This window comes from Melospiza melodia, chromosome 2 (assembly GCF_035770615.1).
Source record: "Melospiza melodia melodia isolate bMelMel2 chromosome 2, bMelMel2.pri, whole genome shotgun sequence".
In the NCBI taxonomy this organism is placed as follows: domain Eukaryota; kingdom Metazoa; phylum Chordata; class Aves; order Passeriformes; family Passerellidae; genus Melospiza; species Melospiza melodia.
The window spans coordinates 68,192,478-68,210,495 of record NC_086195.1 but is presented as its reverse complement, the minus strand read 5'-3'; the positions used below and the strand labels follow the sequence as shown (position 1 = coordinate 68,210,495).

The 18,018-nt window shown below is 36.8% G+C and overlaps 1 long non-coding RNA gene across 1 annotated transcript in view; it reads left to right on the top strand.

Moving 5' to 3' along the window:
- LOC134415148 (uncharacterized) overlaps positions 1 to 14,530 on the top strand; it is a 340,259-nt gene extending 325,729 nt beyond the window's left edge. The window contains exon 3 of the long non-coding RNA XR_010026944.1: positions 14,445 to 14,530. This is a non-coding gene — a long non-coding RNA (uncharacterized LOC134415148). The remainder of the gene's footprint in view (positions 1 to 14,444) is intronic.
- The last annotated feature ends 3,488 nt before the right edge of the window (positions 14,531 to 18,018 follow it).

Sequence of the window (18,018 nt, the reverse complement as noted above, 5' to 3'; positions counted from 1 at the left end):
TAACATATGTTGCCACTATTTCTGATTGGCCCAGACTTGACCAGCAATACATGTGTCTTTGGAGTTGCCAGGCAATGGCACTGCTAGACATGGTGGAAGCTTCTGGTAGCTTTTCACAGAAGCCACCCCTGTAGCCACCTCACTAACAAAGCTTGGCCATGCAAATCCAGTACAGCTAAAAAGCCATGTTTTGGGGCAAATATACTGTACACTCTTTAAAACTTAACCTTACAAATAAACTGTGATTGGATAAAGTCATGGAAGATGTATTTTCACAATAAACTTTGCAAGGAGGAGCATGGTCACACCTGAAATAGCTTCACAAGGGAAGGAAGTTTCTGAAAAGTTTAAATTTTAGTCCTGGTCAGAAATGAGTCAGATATAATATTGCAGATTTCTTATCTCCAGAACTCAGTGTTAGGATACTGATAAGCTGCTTGAAAAAGGGGAGGTGATATTCTAAATACATTTGACGCTCTGGAGTAAATGGAATCTTTAACACTAAGCTGAGGCCTTTTATTTTAGGGGGAGCAGATGATTTATCAAATCACTCTGAGGCTAGGGCATTCTGTAAATAAAAAAAACCATTAACAGCTTTGTGATTCATACTAGTCATGTTAAGTGGTGGGTCCCCCATGTCTGCAAAAGGCAACTAATCGCTGAAATATGTATTGTGCTTGTTTTGCATGGACTCCTAGCTGTTTGTGGAAGCGTACACACTTCTTGTGTGTCCACACTTCTGCAACTTCTGTTCTAGAAAATGTAGAATATGTCTGTTTTCTAGAAAAACATATTTATTAATTTATCAGCATGGACACCTTTTGGAGGTCTTTAGTACGGAAAAGGAAACAAGCAAAAAAATAAAAAGCTACTTCTGTTTGTGACATAAAGTTGATTGAAGTTGTTACAGATTTGCTGTTACACGGACTCTTTTTCCTTTGGTCTTTAGGGGGAAAAAATATCCTTCCTTCCTTCCTTCCTTCCTTCCTTCCTTCCTTCCTTCCTTCCTTCCTTCCTTCCTTCCTTCCTTCCTTCCTTCCTTCCTTCCTTCCTTCCTTCCTTCCTTCCTTCCTTCCTTCCTTCCTTCCTTCCTTCCTTCCTTCCTTCCTTCCTTCCTTCCTTCCTTCCTTCCTTCCTTCCTTCCTTCCTTCCTTCCTTCCTTCCTTCCTTCCTTCCTTCCTTCCCTCCTTCCTTCCCTCCCTCCTTCCCTCCCTCCTTCCCTCCCTCCTTCCCTCCCTCCTTCCCTCCCTCCTTCCCTCCCTCCTTCCCTCCTTCCTTCCCTCCTTCCTTCCCTCCTTCCTTCCTTCCTTCCTTCCTTCCTTCCTTCCTTCCTTCCTTCCTTCCTTCCTTCCTTCCTTCCTTCCTTCCTTCCTTCCTTCCTTCCTTCCTTCCTTCCTTCCTTCCTTCCTTCCTTCCTTCCTTCCTTCCTTCCTTCCTTCCTTCCTTCCTTCCTTCCTTCCTTCCTTTTTTCAGACAACATCACACCAAAACTTTCCAGGCCCACACATCTTCATCCTGATAGATGGAATGAATGAAACATTTTTTTTTTGCATTCTGTACTGAGCTTTTCTTTAGGACAAAGGAATTTTAATGTTACTTTCAAATAAGCAACACAGTTATGTGAAAATAATTTACTGAAGATTAATTCACTCCAGTCTGCAAGTCCAATTAATTCATGTAATCAAAAAATTAAAAAGAGGTCTCCTAATCAGTGCAGTGTTTCACCTCATGATAGGAATGGAATAGAGGGAGGGAAGAGTCCTCAAGACTCCTTGACTAAATTTGCCTAATCCTTTGGTTTATAAAATGAAGGGAACAGCCTGGTGCATGACAGTGAACAATTCATTTCCACTTGAATGAGTACAGCAAGAGAAAGTGCCCTTTCTAATCAGTCAGATTAAATAGGAGCTGTTTCATGGCAAATCAGTGACTTCAGCAATTATAAAAGAAACTGGACATGAACACAGAACCTGTTCCAATTAGTTTCCATTAATGAGTTCCTTGAAGTAGTTTGTGAAAGCAGTAAACAAATGAAACTAAGAACATTTGCAATATGTTTTTCATTATCTTAAAGACTTTAGTTTCTTGAAGAATCTTAATAGCAGCTCTCTGAGTCTGAAACTAGTTTAGATGCTCATATTAATATTATCTACCTTTCCCCCTCACGTTCCCCCTTAGCTGATGTTTATGACTTAAAATCTTTTTCCACTTTTTAGTATATGTACAAAACATATCCTTTTCACCTTTACTTACCAAACTGTGCTGTGTATATCTCTCTAGGGGTAATGTGTGTCTCTCTCTAGAAATGAGGCATCCAGGGAGAGTGAGGATCCAGGAGTACTTATTGGATGGACTGTGTCCAGGGCCAGCTCCTGCGTGTCATTACTGGGTGACAGTGGGACTCTGTAGCTTTTACTGGAGATTTCCAAATGATCCTGGCTCAGAACATCCCTAGAAATTCTTTGGAAGACTGGTATTCATCTCAGACTAAAGCTTCAGAAACTATATGAACAACCTGATGAATTTTGTTGGATGAGTACAAAGTCTCTCCCACCACTCCCTTTTTTTTTCTTCTCTCCTTTTTTTTTTTTTTCTCCCCTTTGATTGGGGTTTTTTTAAGGCTGGTTGTTGGGGATTGTGGACAGTCTCAGTTTGGTCGAAGAAAGAAGAGAGACAATTTCTCCCAGGCCAAGCCTGGGAAACTTAGAGAAAAGAATTCAAACAATTATTATCTCTCTTTCTGCACATGTTGCTTATAGGTATGATCTTCCAGAGTGTGCTATTCTTAGTTCACCAATAGTGTGAGAGGTTTTTACTCTAAGATCAATCAAATCTTATCTTAGCAAGTCGGGTTATAAGAGATGCACAATTCCCCATTAAGCACATTCTTTACACCTTCTGAAGACTGGAATATTTTGTTCCCATTCCTGACTCAACAACAGTGGTCTTTTTGTGTGGGTTTTGCTTTTTATTTGTTTTGGTTTGGATTTGGATTTTTTTTGCTTGTTTGTTTTTGTTTGTTCTTGCTTGATTTGGTTTTGTATATAAATTTACCCACCAAGGCCCCCAAGTGTGTACATGCAGATCCCCATAGCCATCATGACTTCACAAGACAGCCTTTTCCTATTTCAGCCTTGATTGGCTTTTCCGTAATACAAATTGGATGTGATTCTTGGTGTTGGCCCCCAGAGTGTCTTTAGATATATGAGAAAATACTGCATCTCTTCCTACCTGGTTCAATTATGTCTCCATGCTTCCCATTGTGGTGACACTGTCTGCTTTGAAATACCTCAAGCAAAAGCTGCAGAGACATTCATGACAGTCTTCCTATTTTTCCAAATTAAATTAAACTGCTGCTACTTATTAGTTGCTACCTTGTTTTCCCAGGTTCATTGCAGAGAGGGTCCTCCTGTACTGGTAGAGAAGACAGACTACTGCTCCTTCTGCTCAACTTCCTTTTGGCTCTAAACTTCTTTTCCACTGTGCTTTCTCTTTTTGCCTATGATGTTATCTGTTCATAAAAGTGTATTGAGTACTAAATGGTTGTTTCCTAGTGTATTTTCTCAACTTTAAGGCGAAAACAAAACAGATGGCTCAAGTCTCAGAAATCTTTCTTAATCTCCTCTCGTCATTTGTCATAAATATTATCAATTGCCATTTTAATTATTACCTTTTTTTATCTATAACCTTTAACTGGGGAAAAGAGGAATGACTTTTGTTGTTGATGTTGCTGTTTGCTTATTTTTTCCCAAATTCATATCTCAAATTACACCCCTTTAAATGGTTTTAGAAAAAAGCTTTTAAGTTACAATAATTCCTTCTTCTGTAGATTCCTAAACTTCACTTGTGGAATAGCTTATTTTGGAACCTCCCACAGAGAACATAGGTGGAATTTTCCTTGTGGGAAATTCTGTTTGGGCACAGATAGCACATGACAAGACTAATCTGCCCCAGACCCTGTACAGTTAGGCATGTCATGTTCTGTGAGCACAGGCTTAGTTCTCACCCTTCACTCCCAACAGTTTTCTCTTGATGCAAATCAACTCTTTGTATTCCCTGCTTTCACCCACGCATTCCTAGAGTTAAACAAACGTCAGAGCACAAGCACGTTTTTTTTCATCTTTTTCAGACAGTGAGGTAAATACTATAAATGTATAAAAACATGATTTCAGACTGCACATAAGAGCCATCCTAGAATCCATAGGATGGCTCTTATGTCCAGCACCAGCCCAAGCAAATGACACCCATTCCCAATGCAAATTAAATTCCATATTTTTCAACAAGAAAGATACTAAAGTAAAAATGAGATGCTCATTGAGGTGCTTTTGTGTTCATTATGTATGAGATATACTGGAGAATCTCACTTAAATATTAATTTCTTTAAGTTGCAAAACCAGATGTTTTGTCCCAGCATCTCAAATGCATAAAATTTTAAGCATAAAAATTTTGAACCCTTGACCCTGTGTTCCTGTGCTGTCCAGTTTTTTATCCTATTTTTTCAGGCTCCTGCTCTGTCTCTAATGCAAGTATAATAATACTTCGACAAACTAGTGTTATTACAATTGCATTTTAAGACATCCCATTTTGGTGAATGAGAACTCTGCCATTCCAGTCTGACCTGAGCTAGAGTTTTGCAAGCAACAGATCAGTATTGGGTAATCCTGTTTATATTTGGAGGAATATGTTATTATGAGGTAGAGTCAAAAAATATGGAAATTACTGGAAACTAAAGACCCCTCCAGAGGACCTGCAGAACTTGTAATTCTATTCAAGACCTATTTTTCGTGGTTGATCTGCACAGCATAAAATGTAGTAAGCCAAGCATCTGCTAACAGAAATACAGAATGAAAATGCAGAGAGCCTTCCTTCTGACTGGGGAGATCTAGCAGCTCTGTAATCCTGCTCTCACAGTTTGGCAGGAAGGGTACAACACTGGCAGGAAAAGAAATAGGCTGTACCCTTTCTGTGCCTCAGAACCCTCTACCCTGCAATAAACACAGCAATGCAATCAAGGCTTTACCTCTCTACTGCTGAATTCAGTCAGCTGAGAAAAATCATCAGCACGGTTTTAAAACATAGCATCCTAACTGGGGACTTTGAGTTTAGTAATAAAAAATATATAATAAGGTTTAGGAACAAAACCACTGGCAGAGATTTAAAGCTAAGAGTTCTCTTTGTAAGAGTGGGTGGGGTTAATATTAAAAAAATATAATGATGTTTCTGTATGCATGGACAAGGATTTTTATTTATTCTTATACTTCTCAAGATTCCATTGAACATGTTGTGCCTGCTTTTGGCAGCTGAACAAGTGTTCATTCTTTGCACAGAGCATCTGTATCTAGCAAAGATATGGGAATGCAGATAGAAATGAACCTCTATGCACTGTGTTTGATTTGGTGTCACTAGAGAAACCTCAACATCTGCTATGCAAACTGCTATGGAAGAATTCAGCTTTTGCCCCTACAACTCTCATAAGCATTCTCCTGTCTGCATTCTTACTCTAAGGAAAGAATGCCTCCTCTGGAAATTTGCTGATGGCAAAAAGGAGCGGGCAATATACCCCAGAGGGCTGTGCAGCCCTTCAGAACTTTCTGTCAAGGGATTGGAGAAATGGGCAGAGAGGAACCTTCTGAAATTCAACAAAGGCAAATGCAGGGTCCTGCACCTGGGTAAAAATAAACCCCCACAGCAATACAGGCTGGGAATGACCTGCTGGAAAGCAGGTCCGTAGAGAAGGATCTGGGGGCCCTGGTGCACAACAAGCTGCCCATGAGCCAGCAGTGTGTCCTTGTGGCCAAGAAGGCCAATGTTATCCTGGGTTGCATTTTCAGCATATCAAGGGTGGTGATCCTACTCAGCTCTGGTGAGGCCACATCTGAAATGCTGTATCCAATTCTGGGCTCCTCAGTACAAGAGATCTGTGGAGCTCCTGGAGCAGGTCCAACAGAAGGTGCCAAAGATGATTAGGGAACTGGAGCAACTCTCTTATGAGGAAATGTTGACAAAGTTGGGTTTGTTCAGCCTTGAGAAGAGACTGAAGGCAGGGGGTCAGGAGGATGAAGCCAGCCTTTTCTTGGTGGTGCCAAGCACTAGAACAAGAGTAAATAGGCAGAAACTCATGCATGGGACTGTCCACCAGAACATGAGGAAGAATTCTACTATTCAGGTGATGGAACACTGGAACAGATCGCTCAGAGAGGTTGTGTAGTCTCCCTCACTGCCTATAACTCAGGAACCATCAAGATGCAATCCTGTGCAATGTTCTAGAGTGTGACCCTGCTTGCACAGGGAGGTTGGACCATTTGTAGTCCTTTCCAACCTTACCCATTCTTTGATTCTCTGATTCTGTGAAAGAGTGGAGGAAGATGGGAGGTGTTCTTCTTAGTATCAATGTGGTCTGAAAGGAAATAGAAGTGCCATGAGTTTATCTCTGAGTATCAGTCAATTTATACTTTCATGCACTGTGAGTGCACCAAAAATGCCTATTTAAAAGAATGTTTGACATTTGTGTACTCAAGCACAAGGATCTTAGGCCATGGTATGGGACATAGCATCCCAAGATGACATTGAAAGTAGTGACGATCTCAGAAAAAGGCATCAGTGCTTTGCCTGCTCAGGCCTATGGGCCTTGCTTTCCCTTGAAAGAAAGTTAATAACGTCACTACACAATACCTATTCCAAAATATGCCTTGGTTACACATCACTGAGGTATTGCATAGCAAATAATATCCAGTAATATCACTGGTAATGCCAAAAGATTGTGAAAAATGATGTGAAATAAAATTACTCTTCTTTTATGAATAAGATACAGAATTTAATAATACAAACAGAAACAATTCATATGCTTCAAGTTTTAAAGTATATTCAAACATATTATCTCAAAAAAAGGAATTAGGATTTTTAAAGCCTTTTACAGACATCTAATTTGTAATAGAAAAGGGACAATGACCTAATGTCACAAGGCCATTTAAAATTTCAGGCCAATTGATCTTTCCAGTCAGATATCAGCCCTCCATTGGACACATAACTATGTGATGTCTGCTTCGATTGCTTGCTGCAAGGATTTTTTTCCACATTTGCCTACAAATGCTGATGGCTCTGGGGCTAAGTGAATGAAGAATCTGCAGCAGAAATTCTAGGGAATGAATTGCTGACAATCAGCTCTCTAACTAGTTTTGAAAATGTATGCATGTACTTCTACCTCAGCAGAGTAACGAATAAAGTGCATAGACATTAGAGTGTTATTGCCTTTTCTACATCTTGTCAGCAGTTTGTGATATGGAGTGGTGTACGTGTTTCTGAATTGTGCAGATAATGCTTGCCATGAATAAATATTTTGGCAGGGTAAGATTGCATTCTTATGAGCCTTAATTTGCATTTTTTGTCTGCAAAAGCCATCAGTGTGCATACCTTGTACACAGCTCTTTTTCAGCAGTACTTTTGTTATTACAGAGTACTTAACAATGCCTATCCAGTCGTATTGCTCAAACTGGCAGGTGGTTTGTTCTACAGATGGATGAACTCTAGAGCATGGTAAAATGAAAGTATCTAGTAGGAGTGTTTTGTTCCATCTTTGTTGGCCATCCAGCCATCTGCCTGATTTTCTTTAAAGTATAGCCCATGGTGATTCAACAGAAAGTGAAAGTGCTGTGTTATATTTATTAAGGTGTTTAATCATCCCTGTATCATCCAGGCAAACCCTTACGTGCAGAAATCTAAATTAGTTGGTCAGTTGTATAGACTAGGATGTATTCCAGATATTCTTTAAATAAATATAACCTTTAAAAGTTTCAATACCAGCGGTAGTACGAATGTGATCTTTGACTGAATAATCACATCAAATACTACCAAGGAGGTGCTTTGCATAACATAGTGATGAGGAATTCAGACACTTGAAGGAAAGGAAAAAATCATAAGATCCCAGCAGTCAGCCCTGTTCCACACTCTGTGAGGTATTTAAATCCCAGGATGATGTTGCACTCACATCTACAGCAGTGTTGGCTAGCTCATCCAGATATCAAGGAACCTGCACTTCTAAAGGTTACATAGTCTTTAAAATAATTAATTTGAACTAATTTATTGAATGAAAGAATTAATCCAGGAATATTAAGCACAAAGACAGCACCTGCGTCTCAGGAAACCAGTGGGACACAGAAGGTTGGATGAGAAATATTGATGGATAGCTTCTAGCTGAGGCTGTTTTCTAGTGCATGTCCTTTGCTGACAGTCTTAGCAGGGTATATGTCCTATGATCTGATCCAGAAGTTTTTTCTTTTCACATTCTACAGCTGAGTTACTATATAGCAATAATCATACTATTATGTATTATTGCTCTTATTTTTCCTTCAGTATGGAGTATATGATTTCTGGGTCAGGAAGTCTCTCCAGCTGGGTGTTTGCTCAGGGCCTGGCAGAAAGGAGCTGTGATTTCAAAGGGTGCTTATGATAATATTAAAGTATAAATACTACTTTATATCCCTTATTTAAGGTTTGTAACAGTGGCCTGGGAACTCCTAAGTCTGTTAAGAGAAGGAAATACAATAACTAAGCACTGCTGAGGAAATTAATATATTTTTATCTGTATTTCTGGTGCTTAGAGGGATTATTTTTTTCATGATATATCCTCTTTTACTACATGAAAAGTTGGAAATAGGAAGATAAGTTGTCAGGACAGAATATCATGACATTGCATTTAGTTTTATTTTTTCATATGTCATTCTTCCTATCATCATTTAGATTAAAGACTTATTTCTGGGAGAAAAAAGAACAGGTTCAGTAAATAATACTCTGATTAATATACAAGTGTTACAAAGGTGTCTGGTGCCAAAATTTTTATATTCCTAATGAACATAGTTACACAAGGACTTGGGAAGCTGATGAAGGAATCACATCCTCTTAGCTCTAGGTTCTCCTTTATCCTCTTTTCTCAGCAAATCTAAGACTAAAACAGTCAGTCATTCATATCAGTAAGTGCCAAAACAGTGAAGATTGTTATCTGAAGAGATTTCCTTGTTTTACCAGGTACTTTTTTACTAGCAAAATCTTATAACATGAATGAAAATATTGACATCCAAAGAGCTGGCTGTATGATTTTGTTTCTATGGCTTACTCGGCTTCAATAAAAGATGCATAAAAGCAGAGTGACAGATTCGCTTTGCAAAACCAGTAGAGTTTTAAATTGTGCCTATATCCATTTTACAATTATTCTGTTTGAAAACTTGTTTTACATGTAATGACTTTCATATCCACCTCTCTGAAGTGTGCTGTAGTGAAAATAAGGCAAAGAACCATTTTCTTTCTCAGAAATTAGGTTGCTTTGCTTAATACTTTTGTTTTGGATTGTTACACAAAAACATATTCAGCTTTTTTCTCTTGCTGCTGCAAAGGATCTGCTTCATGCACTGGTTAAGAACTGCAGTTCCTTGAATCAAGATTCATCTCATCCTTGCTATTTGAGCTCCTTGGCTCAGGCAATCTCACTTGGAAAGCTTGTACTTGGAAACAACTAGTCAGCTCTGCACTTCATAACTTCTGTTTATAGCCATTGCAAGGCAGCTACATCTTCTAGATTCCTCATCAACTGGGCCAGAAAGATTCCAAGTTGTAAGGAAAATGCATTAATTTAATGATTAATGAAGTAAAAAGGCTTCAACTAAATTACTAAGAAACATTACAGAGCAGGCTAAAGTAGAAAACTGTGTTTAAATTGCTGTCTTAGGTCATTAGGTATATTTTTCTGTGTTAAAAAAATCAGAAGTTATTAAGCATGTTTGTGGAAGCAAGAAATTAGGCCATTAATTTTTTTTTTCCTTTTCTGCAAAATAAAAAAGTAGTTTCAAGGCTTAGAGAGGTTTTGATATGACATTTGGGCAGCTTAGAGCTCAAACAAAAGCAGGGTCTTTGACATTACTTTAATACTTGGATAACTTATAAATGCAGTCTCTCCTTTTTTGAACTTGAGAGTGCTACTGTGGGTAGGAGTGATGGGAATATGAATGGATTTGCTGAACAAAATCTTTACTACACTCTCCATTCTTTATGTTCTATCTCATCTCCTTCTTTCCATTCCCCTTTTCCAGTCCAAAATGCACAGATTCCAGTTAGTGCAGTAGAAAGTATTTGATTTATGAAATAAAATTAGCTTTTGCTCACATCCTTAGCTTTTATTCTCTTTTACTGAGCAAGACTGGCTGTCCAGACCTGTATGTCAAGACAACTGAAACTGCCTCCCACTGAAATCATTGGAAGTGAGCAGAAGAATCAGCTCAAGGTTCAGTTCTAATCTTAATATAGAAATGTGTCATTGCTGCTGAAGTTTATAATTGCTTACAAAAGCTATGGAATTAATCCAAGATTTGTACATAAAAGAAACATCAACTTCTTGCATCTGAGACTCACTCTAATACTGTGAACAGGCAGTAAATCACACTTTCATAACTGTCTCTAAATGTTTGGAAGAGTGCTAATTACTTTATCTTTTCACTTTTTCATTTATTATCTTTATCAGAGTGGAGAAAATGGCACCTGAGAACATAAATTTCTAAACTTGTTCGTACTAAAGATTTTTGGAAAGCAGAGGAGAATTTTAAATAGAAATCTGTTCTATGTGGTTGGAAATCCAGAAGGATGGAGCTCATAGGGGATCTCTGTAAAATGACTGATTTTGCCTTAGATGACTTTTCAGGTGCTCAGAGATTATGATTATTAGGAGAATCAGTCACAAATGTAAACTTTGCATGAAATTTTAGTGGACTGATTCTATCGTATCAGTGATTATTTAAAACACCATAAAATTACTTTTCTACTTTACATAGATCTCTAATGTCTGCCTAGATGTTTACACCGCTTCATTGGATGCATATATGGATTAAAATGTCTTGTAGATATTTTTATGTGGGAAGCAGAACATCTTGAGATAATCAGCTCTATATGTGCTGAGACATTGAAAAATGACACAACAATGACAAGTCCACCTTCCAGTCATGTCCAGAACAACATCAGAGGTTAGCCTGATATATTTTGAAAGTTAGAATTCTGAAAAAGATTTCAATATATGAAAACTGTGTTTGATTACAGAAGGAAGGGAAAGCCTCAAAAAAAAAGTTACAATCTGATAAAATTTTGACATATTTTTGTGATATTTTATACATATTTTGTGATATATTTGTGTTATTTTATACTAGAATGTAAAGTTTTGAAGAATGTGGGAGTGCATCTATTTGTTCCCATTAAGGAACTTATACAAGGCTCTCATATTTACAGAATACTTCTGGTGAGAAACATCAAAGGGAAATTGAGGTCTCTTTAATCATTAAAATCAATTTTCTTAAAAAACACCTCCTGTTGTACTTCTCAAGGAAGGCTTCATGCAATCAATAGAGAGAGCCCTTCTAATGGAAGTGGCCTTTGCAGAATGCCTGGTTATATATTTTTCTTTGTATAAGGATCATCATAATCATCATCTATGGCACTTGTACATTTGTCAAGGTCAATAAAGAAAACCAATCTATTTTAATTTATTTTCAGTCAATTTCACTACATGTATCTTAGTGTTAACAGGTTCTAAAAGTAAATGTATTCAATTATGATATTTCACTGGTTGTATAAAAAAGGACAATGTTGTTTTAAAAGTGTATCTATGTGTACTGTATTGACTTTTGTATCTATCAATCAGAGACACTTGGATCAACTGCAGACCAAATTTCTCTGCTCCAACTGACAGCAGAATGTAATTCTTGTCTAGGAATATCTGTATTATCTGCATATACTGTAGGGTAGCTTACAGAAATTCATTCCATCTGCCTGTTCTCTGTACAACATTTGCGAAGAACTGGTGTAAATATTTAATACTTCTAAGAATGCAGTAAAATATTCAAGAACTTGACTATGTCCAGTCACATTAATGGATTCAAATCCCACATGTCCATGGTTGACTGTGTATTCATAGAAGAGAAAAAGACGCTGAGATGTTGTGCTCCTGCAAAGACGTTATCCTGGCTTCATGAGCTGACAAGATTAATTGCAGACCTCTGAACCTGATATGTTTTCTTAATATCCAACATGGCTCTTACTTTTCTCATTCAGGCTGAAATATGTGGCTTGCTCTTGCATAATTCAACACCAGTCTTCTCTGTGTGTGGCACTGTTTTTACTCCTTGTAAATGCCTGCAAATTACTAAAGTCAGTGATACGATGCACAGCAGTTTGCTTAGAGTTATTTCAATGATTATAGAAAGAAAGAAAATAAGCTTTTTTTCCAAACTGTCAGAACACTGCAGAAGAGACTGCTGTCATAATTTCTAGAATAGTACAAAACAAATTTTCAAGGGTTTTTTTTAGTGCATGTCCTCTTTACTCAGTGGGACGTAATACAACATGTAGATTATTAGGTGTGGCCCAAGTACACTTTGCATCTGCTAATTGAATTGTTCCATTATTTCTTCTGGAAGCTGACACTTTACATTTTTAATTTATTTTTTCAGATAGTATGCTGACTGAATATGTTAGGTGACAAAAAACACACATATTTAGAAACTGCCTGTTTCACAATCTATGAAAGCACACTGCAAAACTAATTTTCCTCAGCTGGGACTATTCCAATACTCTGTAATGGTAAGACACCACAGAGGAAAGAAAAACCAAACTTGCATAAAATATATCCAGCTTTATTAGCCTATAAAATAAGGAATACAACTGTTCATGAAGACATAAGGGACCAAGTTTATCCTCTCTAACCAAAGGTTTATATCTAAGGTCCTGGTGACAAACGGGGGCATAGTACCCATAGGATCTCTATACAATAAAACCAAGAGACAGGTATGGACAAGAAGCCAGCAAGCCAACAAATGACATGAAGCATGTGGTGGAAATATGGGGAAAATATACTTTATTTTGAAAAAGAGGTCTCATTTGGGAAATTTTAATTGAACTTGGGTAGTGTTTCATCAGTCCCAAGATAGTGATGATTCAGTTCATAAAACTTGAAACAATTCTGCATTTGGTCTCTAATATTCTGGTATGTGCTTCAGTACCTGATCTCATATTTCTCTAATCCTGTGATGCCTTCAAATTAGTAAAATTGTGTGTGTGTTCTGTGATGAAATAGTGTGCGCAACACAAATGAACAATTCATGAAAACTGGAGTGGTGTGCTGAAAAAGAAACTGAGCTGGAAAGAATTTCAAGGTGGCACCTGCTCTGAAATTGGACTTGAGGGCCTCCAGAGGGCCCCTTCAACTTAAAGTGTTCTGTAACTCTACAATTCTGGGTTTGCAGAATTATTCCAAGAACATTAAAGAGTCCTAGGTAGACAATGATGTGTTGGAAGCAGTGGAAATTTGTTAATGTCAATGATCATTCACCAAAATATAAGGCACATCCCTATCCCCATGACTGTTCTAAAAATTTCAAAAAGGAATGCATTGTTTATATTTGTCATGAATGCTAAGTTCTTAGCAAATCTTAATTACAGTGATTTGAGTTTTAATTAGAATGTTTACTGGTTTGGTATTAGTAGATTCATTTTTAATGCTGATTGTTTATTCAATGACCATTTTCCTCTTCTAGAAAATCTAAAATAAACTCCTCTGATGAAATATGTCAATTCTCATGGACAATTTCTTTAGTCCAGAACTGAATTTGCACATACATGTATAGTACACAGATGAATGAACTGCTGAATTTCAGACGAGAATAATGAACACACTGATGGAAAACTTAACGTCCATGACCAGTGTTGAAGTCTCAGATGTGAATCAAAGGGAGGAGAACACAAATCACCTGTATCAGTTTAACCATTTCAGAGCTCTATTCCATTCTGTTTATACTTTCCAGACTCATCCTATTTTCTTTTAAAGCAATAAAATTGGATTATTAGGGTTTTTTTAATCCAGTCCCCTCCTATCTATGGTTAGGTATATGACTTGATATAAGAGTGAGAAATCATCTTCATAGATTACAGTGCAGGAGAAGAAAATTTCTTTATATCAAAATGACAGTAAGAATTCAGAATAGTCCACCTCAAAATTATGACATGACATGGACAAATATATTTTAGATAATTAAGGATATTCTAACGTGTTATTTGAATTATTCCTTTTCCTTTCAATCCTGTAAGCAGCAGCACTAATAGTAATAATAGTAATAATAGTAATAATAATAATAATAATAATAATAATAATAATAATAATAATAATAATAATAATAATAATAATAGTCAAGCTTAAAACTTGATATTAATATTTTACCCATATTAAAATGTAAGTTTTCTCTCCACTTATTAGTTATGTAGCTGCAACATACCAAAGCAATATATGCCTTGTAGACATCTGTTTAGAGATGGCAGATGTACACAGTGCTCTGGATTCCAGTTTGGGCTGTTTTATGCTATTACTGTCTGAACATGATAGATTCCTTTTTCATATGATTTATAACTTGTCATTACAGGACACTGTAGTCCTCCAGACAACATTAATCTATTGGTGATTCTGAAGTGAAGATGTGATTGGTGCTGTACCAGAAACTGGTGACATAGGTAAGCTCTTCTTTTCTTTTCAAACCTTTCTTGCTGAAATGCATAGCTGTACCTAGACGGGGGTCACAAAACTGTTCTAACTTCTGTAGCACAGAATACAAAATTCATTGAGGCTCTCATTTGTTTAAATTTTTATTTTTCAGATAAACTTTTTTTTTAAACTTTTTAAACTTTTAAAAAACATTTTTAATTAAGCAAAAATATCTGGTTTTATTACTTTTACCAAATGATTTTTAGCAATTTTTGGGTTGTCATCTCTAATCTACCTTGGGTGAATTCCTCTTTTATATTTCTTATTGAAATGGATAGCAACATATCTCCTTTCACTTCTCTCTAGGATTTTATACAGAATTCTCTTCTGCTATTGCACAGAGCTTTTGGAAAGGTACCAATGAATTGATTGTCCTCTCTTGTTCTAAAATCAGCAGTAGGAGTGACACTTAGAGATTTAATGACATGAATAAGATTCTGCTTTTATCTTCTTGAGCATTATGTTTCTACCTCTCAAATGCTGTTCGGGTCACTAATAAACTTCTGCACTATTTCTCCTAGAAAATATCCTTCATATCCTCCACATTCAGATAAATACTTCTTAACTGATTTCTGCAGAGGGCAGAAGAAAAACACTAAATGTAAATCCAAATAGTTACATTTAATCTGCAACTGTCATGCTCTGATCTGGTTCTGCATTTCAAGACCCTTCAGAGATACTATACAAAAAGTTCAAAGCAACACTTCATGTGATTTGACTACACTGAGATTTTAACTTCTACAATGTAATAGACAAAAAATCATTTACCTGTTAAAAACGTGGCCCGATTCACTGACGGTATTGCTGCACATCTCTAAGCTCCTTAGATGGTGTCATCTTAAAATTATGGACATAGCACTAAAAGACAAAGGGCAAGTTTGCTGGCATCTAAATCTGCTGTTAGAAGGGTTAGGGGCCTGTAGAGGGAGGAAAAGCTGAAATCAACCCCATTTAGGAAAACAGTATGAAAGACATCCGATAAACTAAACTACCGTGTGTAACTTCATACTGTGCTCATTCTCCTTTCCATTGCCTTGTTGGGACCCTAATCACTCACAGTACCACAGTACAGCTATGTGTTACTGCATCTAGCAGAAGAGTTTAACCTGTATCAAACTTACTGATGCCTTCAATCTCTGTCTGGGGCATGCAGAAATATTCTCAGCCTAAGTATTGTTTTTGTGTGTGAGTTGGACTTGCCTTGGCTGGACACCAGGTGCTCACCAAAGCCCCTCTATCACTCTAGTTCCTCAGATTAATTTATTTACAATTAAATCAGAGTTAGATAATGGCCAGTGTCAGTTTCTCCTCTGCCAGCTGGCATGGAGTCTGTCTGACAACCTGTAAACTCCTTGGTGCCAAAACCTTGTCATGTAACCATAATACAGAATATCAGTAACTCATTAATGAATGCCTTCACAGTTATTGCAATTGTATATTTACTGACTTCTGAATTCTGAATAACCTCTTTCATTGATATTCCCCAAACATAATAAAGCCATATTCCCATGGGTCCTGGTCAAGTGCAGTAGCCTAATTTTGAACATTGGCTTTTGGAGATGTTGATCTTTCTCCATTGACTGCAGTTAAACTCAGGGCTCTTAAGCCTCACTGAGCTAAAGCAAACCTGTGTGACTGTATCCTCCTCTCATGCCTTTTTTTCTTGGTGTTTTATCTTTATGCTAATTTCCATGCAAGTAAATATCAGACACAGAGCATTTGATTTGTAATGATGACTTTGGCATTGCAAATGGTGACTATAGAATGTGGCAAAATCTAGAAGCTTGTGAGTGGAATTTCAGACCTGACGTATCAGTACCTTTGGGAAGGAGGCTGCTGTACATGAAACACATTCCAGTATAATACAAAGGGCTGCAGCTTTATCCTATACATTTCTCCTAGCAAATGAAGCGTTGCCAGTAGCAGACCTTGAGGGATCAAGGATCTGTTTCTTTCAGAAGAATTTTGTAGCAGATATTTGGCAATCTTTGCCCTGCTTTGGCTGAAGACTTTATACTCTGGTCTTCAGAGAGGAAACCTTATCAGAAATGACTGGCATCTTACAAAGCATACAATATAATGTGTTTGCTCAAAAGTACAACATTAGCAACTGGTAAATTGAGTATTTGAGCCTTGGATATGTTGCTGAGATTTTGGCTTTTGTTGATGATTTTTTTCTCATTCTTTTAAACAGAGTTTTATTTGCTTGCTCTTCAGAGCTCAGGTTAAGTGTTCTCTGCTCATTCTCAACCCTTTCTCTGCTATGTGAAGTAGAGTTCTTGGTAGCACCATCTGTCCCTGAGAAGAAACAACAACAAAATTGTGGGTTGGACACGCAGCATTCCAGTGTTTTCCAGTGTGAATAATTTAAGAATGAGGACACATTCAGTTTCCAGCTAGCTTTCTTTAAGATTTTGGCAAATTTTCTCTATCTCTTTTAGTTAGAGCAAAGAATTTGGAATTCACCTGGGTTTTTTTCTGAAAATGTAACAGTATGCTTAAATAGAAAAGTACAACAATCTTCTGTGATTTAGACCAATATGATAAACATGATGCAGAGACATCTAAACAGCATTGCAATTTTCTATTTAAATTAATATTTTTGACCATTCCTCTAAAAGTATCAAAATTATTCTTCATACTTTGAATCAGACAAATATAGGTACCAGCATTTTAATGACTTTCAGGCCATTATCTCAGGCTCATGAATATACATCTTCTAGTATCACCTTGTGTGCTGTTAGTTTATTTTTTAATTAATTCCACTATTTTGTATATGGTATCAGTTAGTTAAAGTTGTGCTTATTCATAAATTACATAGGTTGATACATTTGGTGGAAAAATTCAGCCTTAGCACATGTATATCATACAGTCGTTGAGTAGATTTGATTGGAAGGTGCTCATGGATGCTACTTGGTCTTAAGCACTCCAAATAAGGTCAATTTTAAATTAAAAATGTCTTCAAAAGGAAGGAAGAAGCAAATTATTACCTATTTTTTCTGGTTTTCTGTTTGTTGGTTGTGGGGGGTTTTCTCAATAAATATTAAAATATATTCTTTTTTTGCAGGGCTTTTTTTCTGAAAGATATAAATTAAATTCAGCAGAATTACTTTAAAATGTAAAATTAATTGTATTTTAGGACCCAGTTAGTTCTGAAATCAGAGTTTAGAAATTATAATGTTCTTCTACATATTTAGAAATTCTCTCTCTTGACTTTTCACATGCAAAAGAAAAAACACCTTAAAACTAGGCATGAGTGAGGAACTTGACTCCATTGCATCTTGAATATGAAAAATGGGCAACAGCATAAGTACCTGAAATGAACTTGAAAGACTAACAAGTAAAATGTGCAAAGGAAGTTTTTATTTCTCCAAATTTGTTCTCTCTCTGCTAAAGACATGGCAAGCAGAAATATATTAATTTCTTTAATGCAAGTAACTTGATATTTTGACAGC